Here is a 13,320-nt window from a genome sequence, read left to right as displayed (position 1 = left end):
ACTAAACATGCCCAATTTTTTTTACCTTTCCTCATAAGTCAGGTTTTCTGAACTTTTTATCTTTTTATATTTTTATTGCTCTCCTCTGGACTCTGACCAATTTGTCCTAACATATGGCACCCAGAACTGGACACAGTACTCCATCTTAGGCCAGTGCCAAGTTGGGAGGGACAATTTATCTCCCATGTAAATACCAATCCTGTTAATACCCCACAATCGTAGTCTTTTTTGCAACTGTATCACTGTGATGGTATCCAGGACCAAGAGGCACCTCATCATTACCTGCCCTTAATGTGAGGTGGTCTTATCTGTACCTGCTGCAGCTCAGCTCCCTGAAACCAACAATGCAAGCACTAATGTCCAGGTCTGCCCAGATCTTCCTCTCTCAGTGCACGCTAGTGATAGGCATACACCACCCCCAGAGTACTCAAGAGCGCTCCCTGAAGTGCCCAGACCTTCGCCACTGAACGCTCACAGAAATTACATCAAGCTGGGAAGGACTGCAAGCACTTTGGAAGACAGCATTAGAATTCAAAATGACCTTGACAAATTGGAGAATTGGTCTGAAATCAACAAGATGAAATTCAGTAAAGGCAAATGCAAAGTACTTTACTTAGGAAGGGAAAATCAAACACACTGCTACAACATGGGGAATAACTGAGTGGGTAGTAGCACTGGTGAAAAATAACTATGGGTTATAATGCATCACACAGTGAAGCTGAGTCATCAGTGTGATTGTGACCCTAAGAACTGCTCAGTGCCAGCTGGAAAAAGATTCACTATTCTATAACAGCAACTTCTAACAGGCCTGACAAACTCACTGCACCTAGCACACTGCTTTCATAATATTTATCTATAATGAATGCCATGTGAGATCTCAAATGAAAGCCTGGATCACACTCGTCATTGATAACATTGTGAAAATATATATATACAAATACCACATAAGAAGTTGTAGAGCTCACACATATACACACACACAGGAAAATGTTTTAAAGTCTAAATCAAAGCAGGGTTGACAAATGGGTTTTTGCCAGACAAAGGGAGGTATATTCACCTGTTTGTTTTGATTCACTTGTAAATTGAACATTGTAAGCTAAAACAACAAAAGCCTTATTTTCATACAAAATCAGCAGGAGGAAGTGAAGCCAGCATAAAAGCAAATAAACCCCAGGCGGGAGGACAGGTCATCCTGACTCTGGGAACCAACAATGAATTTTGAGGATACAAGAAGAGGCAAAAGGACACCTTGTCTTCCTTCACCAAGGAAGGAAAAAGGACGGCACATTTTTCATTCACAAAAAAGGGATGCCAGCCATGTTGGCTGGAGATAGTTAATCCCATCTAACGTTGCTTTGGACAACGATTTAGCTGGTTAAGGTTAAGTTTGCACTCTGGGAAATGAGTTATAGAATATCAGGGTTGGAAGGAACCTCAGGCGGTCATCTAGTCCAACCCCTGCTCAAAGCAGGACCAATCCCCAACTGAATCATCCCAACCAGGCCTTGTCAAGCCTGAACTTAAAAACCTCTAAGGTTAAAACTACCACCTCCTTAGGTAACCCATTCCTGTGTTTCACCACCCCCCTAGTGAAAAAGTTTTTCCTAATAACCAACCTAACCCCCCCCCCCGTTGTAACTTGAGACCATTGCTCCTTGTTCTGTCATCTGCTACCACTGAGAACAGTCTAGATCCATTGGAATGACCATTCCAATGAGTTTGGCATAGGTGTTAACATATTATGGTTCAATTATTTAATAATTTGGGTCTTAATAAGGGATGGGTTCTGCTGTAATATTCAATGGGAGTTCAGTGCATGGTTGGTATCATGTCCAGAGTAAGCCCATCTGCAGTATACATAGATCTTACATTTACATAGGTTTTCTTTTAGGAGCTACAAAGGGCCAAACCAGTATTCTGTACATCCCAAATACATGTGGCTAGCTTTACAATACAGATGATTGCCATGGGCAGCAAAATACTAGGGGCAGGAGGAAAATGTGGTTCGCAGCTGTTTATTATTCTGGGAATAACGGCAGGCTCCAAAGTGCAGACGTTCACCCAGGGCAAAAACCTTAGAGCTGATGCTGTAAGTAGGGGATTAGATCTTAGTTACAAGACAAATGTAGGGCAGAGATATCAATACTGACACAAAAATGATATTAATAAAATTATGTATATATTTAATAAGATGTTATTAAACTTGCTTGTGTGTTAACTGAAGCTTACAATATATTTATCATTGCTTTCATACATACAGTGCTTGGATAAAAGTATGTCAGATGCATGTATTTTTGTTTGTTTAATTAGATGAAATATTCAAGCTAATCAAAGGAATTTTAGGAGGCTTCTACCTTATCCTCCAAGGACAAGCAACTATCCGGGAAGATAAACATGGCTTTACAAACATAAAATGTTTATTACCTCCAGGTCTTTCTACACTGACCTTGGAATGCAGTTTTATAACTTCTATTTTGCTTTAATATTCTATACTATTTGCTTTTATACTATGTAGGGTAGGGATAGGGTCCAGAGTGACCTAGACAAATTGAAGGATTGGGCCAAAAGCAATCTGATGAGGTTCAACAAGGACAAGTGTGGAGTCCTGCACTTAGGAGGGAAGAATCCCATGCACTGCTACAGGTTGGGGACTGACTGGCTAAGTGGCAGTTCTGCAGAAAAGGACGTGGGGGTTATAGTGGACGAGAAGCTGGATATGAGTCAACAGTGTGCCCCCGTTGCCAAGAAGGCTAACGGCATATTGGGCTGCATTAGTAGAAGCATTGCCAGCAGATTGAGGTAACAACACTGGTGAGCCTCATCTGGAGTAGTGTGTCCAGTTTTGGGCCCCCCACTACAGAAAGGATGTGGAGAAATTGGAGAGAGTCCAGCAGAGGGCAACGAAAATTATTAGGGGGCTGGGGCACATGACTTGCGAGGAGAGGCTGAGGGAACTCGGCTTATTTAGTCTGCAGAAGAGAAGAGTGAGGGGGGATTTGATGGAAGCCTTCAAATACCTGAAGAGGGATTCCAAAAAAGGATGGAGCTCGGCTGTTCTCAGTGGTGGCAGATGACAGAACAAGGAGCAATGGTCTCAAGTTGCAGTGGGGGAGGTCTAGGTTGGATATTAGGAAAAACTATTTCACTTAGAGGGTGGTGAAGTACTGGAATGGATTACCTAGGGAGGTGGTGGAATCTCCATCCTTAGAGGTTTAAGGCCTGGCTTGACAAAGCCCTGGCTGGGATGATTTAGTTGTGTTAGTCCTGCTTTGAGCAGGGGTTGGACTAGATGACCTCCTGAGGTCTCTTCCAACCCTAGTCTTTCATGATTCATTATTATGATTCATGCTTTGTACAGAATATTTGATAAGAGTCTGTAATTACAATTGTAAATATACTGCAAATGGTAGATTGAAAATCTAGAAACCATTTAGTCAGAAAACCAACCAACCAACCAGAGTGTCTTATCAAAGAATAGGACATATCTCCCTTTGTATAAGATACCAGCTTGATACAAAGGTAATCTTTTTTTAAGAAGAAAAACCATATAAAACATTCATGTTTTAGGAAGAGACCTGATTGTGAAAGGAATGCAGGGTATATTATCAGAGTAATTAATCTAAGTAAACCCACACAAAGCATTCTAGAAATATCCTAATTGAAATGAATTTTATAATTGCTCTTAAAAACTACATTCAGAAAATACATTCAGGGATGCATCCGATGAAGTGAGCTGTAGCTCACAAAAACTTACTCTCAAATAAATTTGTTAGTCTCTAAGGTGCGACAAGTCCTCCTTTTCTTTTTACATTCAGAAAAGACTCTAGGAAAAATATGTGTAGTTAGAAGTGTTTTAAACCTTGTTTATTCCTTAAATGTTTAAATGGCAAATACCTTTGTGAAACCCACACTTGCAAATAACTTAGCTAAATGCAAAGCTCCTAATATCATTTTTATGTAAATGGTAAAATGCTTTATTTCAAGGTCACCTGATGCTTTAACTGGTTACTAATATGAGATGTCATGTGAGTATAGAAATATTTATATTAATGGAGAAATGAATCATATGGCAATGCTTAAGCAGCCCTTCACCAAACTTGTGAAGACAAGAAGAACCTCTCCAAAGATTAGTAAAAAGAAAAGACAATATTTCTTTGACCATTTAAGAATTTGAAAAGACTGTTTTGAGAGCTGACTTCTACAAAGAAAACAAAAGTATTTGGATTCATTTGAAACTGAATTTGAACTCCTATTAAACTCTGATGGAACTAAAGGGTTATCTAAGAAAATGGACTGAATAAAAAAGGAAGAATTAAGTTATCTGATGCTTCCTGCCACAAGAACAAAGGCAATTAAAGAACCATTGTGTCTTGATCAGGCCAACTGCATGTTCAGGAGCTGCCGGTGTCACCTAAGCCAACACAGAAGACATGAAGTCAATGAAAGATAGACAGCAACCAACTTTGAATCTAAACAGGCCTGAAAGATGAGCATTTTCATAATTTCATGGAAATAGGACGGAAGAGAGCAAAAAACCCTCTGAAGTGAGCACCTTTCACACACAAGCCTCTGCTACCCTGCTTAGACAGCAAGCACTCCACACTCTTCCAGTCCATCTCTACAAGCAAGCTGTTACACATAGGTAAGTAAACAGAGAAGACTCAGGAAGAAACCAATCCAAGAAAAATCTCCCTAAAACTTCAATGTGAGTGGGTCGGTGAGAGAAAGTTAACTACGACACTGACAAGGGATTACCTTGAAACTTGTATAATTCTACTGGAATGTAGAAATTGAAATGTGATTGTAACTTAATATTTTAAGTTTTTCCTGATAATCACAAAGTGGTTAGACCATGTATTTCTGAAGACTATACAAGGGCTAAACATTGCTAAACAGAGAAATAGTGGGATTTAAGATTCTTAATATTGGTTAATTGACCTATCTCAAAACAGATCCTTAAATGGCTTCTTCTAAAATATTTTCTTTGATTTCATAGGATGTACTTCAGATTGCTTACTTTACCCAACTATAAACTGACTGGTTATTTATTAATAACTAACAGATCTACCCGCCCTGAAATAAATTCTTTTTCCCATCTATCAACATTCTTAATGATCTAAGGATATACTGAATAATGGATTCATAATAATTTTGGGAAACAGTATATGGTACTTTGGTTTTAATTTACCAGGAGAAAAGTGCCCCCAGAGGCGGTTTACTCTCAAGTGTGTACTTTCTGTTGAAAGCTCTTCACAGAGAGACATATAGAAGAGTTTGTAATGGAAGTAACCAGTTTATCATTTGTGTTTTGTTTTAATGTTTTCTTTTCCTTTCTTTAATAACTGTGATGATTTTGCTTGGTCTTAATCCTGGTGTCTGTAAGGTATGTAAGAGAACCCCTGTGACTAAATTAGTGGAGTCAGAATGCCTGAAATAGTTTTATGAATAGCCTGTATCAATCCATCTTTTGATTTGGTTTTGTCAGATCTGGCAGTAAGAGGAACAATTAGTAAAAGCTAGCATACCATTTCTTGTTTCTCAACACAGCCTTTCTCCCTGAAACTGTTTTCCTAACCAACCTTCTGCTTTTACCGGTCTCACAGCATGTATGCAGACTGAATATTTTCATGGTGATTTTGTGTATTTCCTATACAAAATGACCTCAGTTTGTGGGTTCATCTCCTTGAATCTCTTGTGTAACATGAACTTGGCTAATATAGTTGAATATCCCCCTGAGAATACTTACTAATTTAGAAGACTTGCTCCTTTATGTAAACTTTAAAACTGCAGTAAATATGTTTATCGAGGGGCCATCTGAGCTGTGGAAAAAAGAAAATATATGCCAGACAGAAATGTTGTGATAAGAGTGAAAGGTAAAAAGAAACCTAGTTAAAATCTGCTTTAAGTAAGGGTGGCTCATCCTGCAATATTATGCACAAAGAAGAATGTCTTCCACTGATTCTATTTTTTCATAGATTCCACTGTTACGCTGGCAGGCTAGAGGCCAGCTCTTGCCCATGCTGCAGGCATTAGCTAAGACCTGACAGCCTCATAAATGGAGACCAGACCAGGTCACCTGTTTGTTAGTTTTGATCCAAAAACTGTAGGTATTAGTCTTATAAAATGTTTTTAGTGTTTAAACTCTATGAAATGCTGCTATGTTGCTACATGCATTAATATCACCTATAATATCTATATCCCATGTTATAAGGTAAAATTTAAGTGTTTGCTTTGTAAATGTAGAAGTGGTTGCTCTGGTGAGAAGCATTACCAAGTGTGAAGTACTAGTTTGCCAGAGGAGGTGTCCTCTCCTGACCAACAAAAGAAGGCCCATAGACACCAGACAAACCCTGGAACATCAGAGGACAAAAGACTTTGTTGATTGCTCCCCCCTTCACCATGAAGAGGAGATGTGCACATGAACTCGTCCCATTATCTTGAGCTCTGGGGGAAGGTAATTAAGAAGAAATTGCATCTTTTTGGCTGCTGAAACTCTCAAGGGCCAGGTTTCAGAGTAGCAGCCGTGTTAGTCTGTATTCGCAAAAAGAAAAGGAGGACTTGTGGCACCTTAGAGACTAACCAATTTATATGAGCATAAGCTTTCGTGAGCTACAGCTCACTTCATCGGATGCAGAGATTCCCAGGGGCTGCCTCTCGGTCTGCCGTGAAGGACACTTTGAATAGACAGATCACTGCAACTCTGTCACTCTTAGGATTTAGATGGTAACCCATTTGTATGTATGTGTTTGCTTGCTTTAACTTGTAAATAACTCTCTTATTACTTTTTCCTAGTTAATAAACCTTTAGAGAGTTTATTACAGGATTGGCTACAGGCAGTGTCTTTGGCGTAAAATCTAGGATACCAATTGATCTTGGGTAACAGAGTAACAGCCGTGTTAGTCTGTATTCGCAAAAAGAAAAGGAGTACTTGTGGCACCTTAGAGACTAACCAATTTATTTGAGCATGAGCTTTCGTGAGCTACAGCTCACTTCATCGGATGCATACTGTGGAAACTGCAGATCTTGGGTAAGTGACTGATCTCTTGGGACTGGAAGCAACCTGAAAATGGTGTGATTGTTGGTGTAAGTGACAATTTATCACTAAGTCCAGTTTGTCTGGGTGGCAAGATAGACTGGAGAGACTAAGGGGGCTCTCTGTGATGCCATGGTAAGGCTGTTCTAGTGATCCAGGAGTTCACATTTGTTACTGGTTTGGTGAAAGCTAATTATAGACCCCACCACTGGTTTGGGACATCAGCTGTGTTCCCTCTAAGGTGCGTGGCTGCACAGGAACCCATCAAGGGCCGCGCACTTAATGAGGAGAGCCATGCAGGTACGCAGCCACAGGGGTCTGGAGAGGAGAGAGGTGTAGAGTGAGGTTCAGGGCCGGCTCTATCGTTTTTGCCACCCCAAGCAGTGAAAAAACCTGTCGCCGCCGAATTGCTGCCACCATCAAAACTCTGCCGCCCCTTTCTGACTGCCGCCCCAAGCACCTGCTTGGAACGCTGGTGCCTGGAGCCGGCCCTGGTGAGGTGGAGAATAGGGGGTGGGCGGGGAGCTTGGGGCATGCAGGGCTGCAGTGGGGAGAGACACCTCTCCCCCAGCCCCGGGGCTGCAGTGGTGGGGAGAGGCGCCTGGCCCCAGCCCTGGAGCTGCTGCGGCAGGGAAAGGCACCTCTCCCTTGGTCCCAGCCCCGAAGCTGCTGCAGAGAGGCACCTGTCCACCAGCCCCGGCCCAAGTCTTGGAGCTGCTGCGACTGGGAGAGGCACCTTTCCCCTGGCCCAAGCCCTGGAGCTGCTGTGGGGCGGGGCTGGGGGGAAGGCACCTTTCCCCTGGCCCCAGCACCAAAGCTGCTGCGGCAGTTTTTTGAAAATCACTTTTGGAAACAGTTTGAAGAATAGGAGCTTATGCCTAACAGTCTCAATGATAAGAACATTTAACATCTCCTACTTATGTGTACGTTGCTCTCATTTTGAAAGTCTTTAAAGATTACAAAGGAGACCTTTCTGTTCCACATTAAGATATTGTTTGCTGTTAAGTAAGAATACATGAGAATTAAAAAAGTCATAATGTGTCATAGGTCTAGTAGTGCAAGCAATCAAAAGCACCAAAGCAGAAATAAAGGAAAAGCAAATGAAAAATCTTTCCCTATTTCTGTTCCCTTTATAGGAAAACAATGCATATCAAGAAATAAAGAAAACATACTGCGATAATACACTTTGAAAACTAAATTTTAAGAGATCCCACAGCATGTAATCTGATGGCACAGTATGAAATTACAGCTGTCATATCGCATCTATAGGTAAGTGCATTGGGCTCATTTATATTTGGAAAAGATGAAAAACAATTACTTCTATTGTTTTTAAAGTTGTCTCAGTTAGCAGCAAATCCAGTGGAAAAAACAAGTTGCTAAATGTCCCCCAGGAGCAATCCATTCAGTTCTGATGCTGTTCCTTTCTATTACCTAAAGGGAAATGTGGAATAGATGCAAAACCTATCCTGCTGCAACAAAGGAAAAATTATTACATAAAGGGGAAATCTGGAAGAGTCTTTCCAACATAATGCCTTTGTTATAATACCCCAAGTGACCAGGGGATAAAAACTATGGAGTCTGATCCTGTTGTTACATGACAGGTTTCAGAGTAACAGGGGTTTTTCAGAATCGAAAGCAGTAGTAACTTAACTGTTTCTCCACAGGCAGTATCAGGAATAAATCAATGGGAACGCAGTGCTTCCATCTGAGAAATGATTGATACCAAAAAGCATGTTCTTATCTAAAACTACTAATAGATATTAAGCACACACACATACACAATAGGTTTAGGATATCCTGGACATGGGCGGTGGGTATAATAGGCAAGAGGAGGCATTGCCTCCCCTAGCAAGTCGTACCTGCCGCCCGATACCTGGGCCATGATGCCCCCACCTGCCTCTTCCCCTCCCTGCTCTGACACTTCCTGGAGGCTCCCACGGCCTACTGCTGCTGCCTGGTGTGAGTCTTCCTCCTCTACTCCACTCCATCCTCCTCCCCCTTCGGAGGTCCCTGCAGCTGCCGGTGTGTGCATCCTCACCCCCATCCTTGCAGGGCACGGGTTGTGTGTGTGTGTGTGTGTGTGTGTGTGTATGTATGTGAGGATGTGAGCAGCAGGCCGGGGAGTGAGGAGGGGAGGGGATCCCCGAGTAACTTTACACAGTGAAAAAGCCTTTTCAGACCAGAGACCTAGTAGCAGATCACTAAAACTGTTAAGGGCCATTAAAATGGTAAGGAAGCCATTTAACAGGCATTTGCCAACACCCAGCAAGCCTTTGGCCACATTCAGCTGGCTTTGATATTGTAGGAAAATGTGTTCTTGGGGTTAAAAACAGTTTCCAAATGACCCGTCCGTTGTTCTTTGTACCAAGTAGAAATATTTTTGGCTAACCTGGCTCAAGGAGGAGCTGACATAGCCAGTGAGTTTATTTCTTGATCTAGTCATTTTATTCAAACCCAGTTTAAGTAAGCGAGTCTGGCAAGGAATTCTGTGTAAGAACAGTCATTAAACTACTGCCCTGATGCAGGTTGTCAATGACAAACACTTTTCAAAAGAAAAGGAGTACTTGTGGCACCTAACCAAAGTCTTCTGCAGTTTCCACGGTATGCATCCGATGCAGTGAGCTGTAGCTCACGAAAGCTCATGCTCAAATAAATTGGTTAGTCTCTAAGGTGCCACAAGTACTCCTTTTCTTTTTGTGAATACAGACTAACACAGCTGTTACTCTGAAACTTTTCAAAAGGATAGATTAGGATTCAGGGCGCAGGTAGCCTGACTTTTCATGTCTCTCTATACAGTATATACCAAACTCCCTGCCACGCAGAGGAGAATCTATCTGGCAATTGATCTATAGCTGTTTAGTTTCCGTAGGGGAATGTTATTAGCGCTTTAAAGGTGAAATGGGGGTAGGGCCTCACGGTGAGGGAAAGGGAGAAGCAAGGTGAGGAGGCTAGCGGCAAGCCAGCTGCACGGCAGGCGGCAGGGGAGGTTTTGTGGCGGGGGAGTCTGGCAGGGGGGTGAGGAGGTGAGCGGCAGGTGGGCGAGGGAGGAGGTGAAGAGGTGAGTAGCGAGTCAGTGGTGGGCAGATGCTATTTTATGCTGAAATCTTGTACAAATAGTGAGCTCCACTCCCTCACCCCCACCCCAACTTCACCTACATCTGAATGGGAAAACAATAATTTTCTGGGCTTGAGACTGATCCAGAAACAAAACTATAGGGTTCAGATCTAGGGATTCATGTCCAAACCCCTTTCATCTGGATTCAGATTTGAGATTCCAATTTTGGCCCATTTTACTTAAAACTAAAAGCATTGTGACAATAGTGACAGAAAGTATCCCAGCAGGAAAGAACTACTAACTGAATTCAGGCTCATCTCTGCAGGCCAGCGGGGGTATTTGGTTAGCTTTGTTTAACAGGACACTCAAAGGAGCAAGCAAGGTGAATTGGTTTTCCTCCATTACATCATTTACCAGCATACTAGGGGAAGTCAGCCATCAAAATCTTTGGTCTCTATATACTTGACACCAGGTCAGAAATAGCAGTCTGCAGCAGTGAGTACTATACCAATTGTAAATAGTCTTTTAAAAAGTTCCAATAAAACAAATGAGGCCCAGAGATTAACCTTTAGCCTCTCCTTGCATTTATCAGCTGCTTTAATGTTTGCCACTTTTATTCATGGTGAATAAACATCATTACCCTTTGTTATTGCATCTCATAGCCTAGCTTCCTTGCCAGAGTTTAATCTCTTATGGTTTTTGTTGTTGTTGTTGCGGGGATATTACTCACTGAAAATGTAGCTTGAAATATCTATCACTCAATCTGTCCCTCTGGGTGGACGCAGCATGGATACAGAGCCCTTAGAAAGACCCAGTTCACCATTGTTCTAGGGCAGTGGTTCCCAAACTTGTTCCACCGCTTGTGCAGGGAAAGCCCCTGGTGGGACGCAACAGTTTGTTTACCTGCCGCGTCTGCAGGTTCGGCCGATTGTGGCTCCCAGTGCCCGCGGTTCGCTGCTCCAGGCCAATGGGACCTGCTGGAAGCGGCGGCCAGTGTGTCCCTCAGCCCGCGCCTCTTCCAGCAGCTCCCATTGGCCTGGAGCAGCGAACCGCGGCCACTGGGAGCCGCGATTGGCTGAACCTGCGGATGCGGTAGGTAAACAAACCAGCCTGGCCCACCAGGGGCTTTCCCTGCACAAGCGGCAGAACAAATTTGGGAACTACTGCTCTAGGGCTACCTTACAGCAGCTAACCTGGTGCAGAATGGCTACAGGGCAAGCATAACTCCCTGCTCCAAGGAATACCCTTGGTGAAAGGGCTTCTACACCGGATCCAGAACTATCTCCACCAACTCTGCAGTATGTTGGTAGCAGGCACAGGCGTAGGGGGTGTTTGGGGTTGGGGGCAGAAAGGAGGCTACTCTGCTGCTGGAGAGGACATGGCTGAGGCAATTCTGCACCATTGTAATAGCCTGAATAGGAGAAACAAGCTGCCTCCCTCTGTCCCTAAATTTGCTTCGTCACAGAGATGGATCAGCCCCGCTATGCCTGTAAGTGGCTGTATTATGTTGCCCATACTGCTCCTAGCTACACATTCTTTATGTGCCTTTGTGGTGGATACCTGTGGTGTCGATCTGTACGGCTGTGATTTAGTCATGGAGGTCTGTGGCTTCCAAAGACCTCCTTGACTTCAGCCAGCGCTGGCTGGGAGCTGCAGGGGTCCCAGTCAGCGGCGCAGAGGGGCTAAGACAGGCTGCCTGCCTGTCCTGGCTTCGTGCTGCGCCCTGGAAGTGGACAGCAGGTCCGGCTCCTGGTGGGGGGGAGGGCAGGGGCAGGGGGTTCTGCGGTGCATGCTGCTCTCGCCTGCGGTTCCCGGCCAATGGGAGTGCGGAGCTGGCGCTTGGGCAGCTTGCAGAGCCCCGTGGCCCCCCTGCCCAGCAGCCGGACCTGCTGGCTGCTTCCAGGGTGCAGCCAGGACAGGTAGGGACTAGCCTGTCTTAGCCCCACAGCACACTGACCGGACCTTTAGCAGCCCGTTCGACGGTGCTGACCAGAGCCACCAGGGTCCCTTTTCCACTGGGTGTTCCGGTTGAAAGCTGGACTGCTGGTCACCCTAGTGGTGCGGGCCCCTGGAGCTCTCAGCCTGCCCGCAGCTGCCCAGGCTCCCCATTTTGCCATGGATATTTTTAGTAAAAGTCAGGGACTGGTCACGGGCTTCCATGAATTATTGCCCATGACCTGTCTGTGACTTTTAATAAAAATATCCGTGACAAAATCTTAGCCGTATCGATCCGTCCTCAGAACACTGCGACTGTGTGCTGCTCACAGCTTTTCCCTCAGGAAGGCCCCACCCAAATCTTTGGGCTCACAGGGAGTGGTAACTCAGCCATGGTAGGGACTTCCTTTCGCTCTGATTGTTGTTTTCGTTCAATTGAATAAGTCATTTTAGACTGAAAGTGTTTTCATCCTGACCAAGGACATGGGAGGAGGGAGGAAGTCTGCAAGGTGGCAAAAAAAATCCTGGCATCTACAGGGCGATGACTAGCCTGCCCACACCCAACCTGCAGGAGCAGAAGTGGTGCTGCCTATTGCTTGGCTGGCCCTTAAGTCACTCTTAGGATGAGAGTGAGATATCCCAGGTGTACTGTGCCTAAGGAAAATTCTACACCACACTTCAGGTTGACTGGCCCACAGACACAAGAGGAGGTGATGGTGTGAAAAATGAAGAAGTAATTTGCGGACCACTAGTTTCCTGTCCCCACATCCAGAAGATCACAAACACAAGGGAAGGGAGGTTGAGGCTGTGGGGGAGGGGGCAGCCTGGGGGGAATAGGCAGGCAAATCCTGCTTAGTGTTCAGGGTGAAAATTGTGAAATATGACCATTTTGGATACGTTTTCGGGATGGGTGAACTAAAACCAAAGTTTGCATCAACCGCCCCCTCCCCCCCCCCCCCGGTGAACTAAAGCCACAATTTTGTGCGTCCCTAGCTGAAAGGCATGACACAAACTAAATTAATTATTATGTACGTCATAAGTAGCTAGAAAACCCTACAGTGTCTCACTCACATGCCTTTTCGCCCAAGGACTTGTGCCCTGTGTTTGGCTCATTGCTGAGAGAGATGGTCAGCCATTAATATAACGTTTCCTTTCCAGTAGCTGGCTCGCTGTCTAGCTTCACAGTGTCTTTATAATCACATTGTTCTGCTAACCATAGTGTGTGGGAAGCAAAGGTCAGTGCACATTTTCATGTCTCCAACAGAGCAGCGGGGGAGAAACAAAACACTTCTTGAAG

The sequence above is a fragment of the Eretmochelys imbricata genome, chromosome 6 (assembly GCF_965152235.1).
Source record: "Eretmochelys imbricata isolate rEreImb1 chromosome 6, rEreImb1.hap1, whole genome shotgun sequence".
Lineage (NCBI taxonomy): Eukaryota > Metazoa > Chordata > Testudines > Cheloniidae > Eretmochelys > Eretmochelys imbricata.
The sequence above is the reverse complement of the archived record's forward strand: the minus strand, read 5'-3'. Positions refer to the sequence as shown.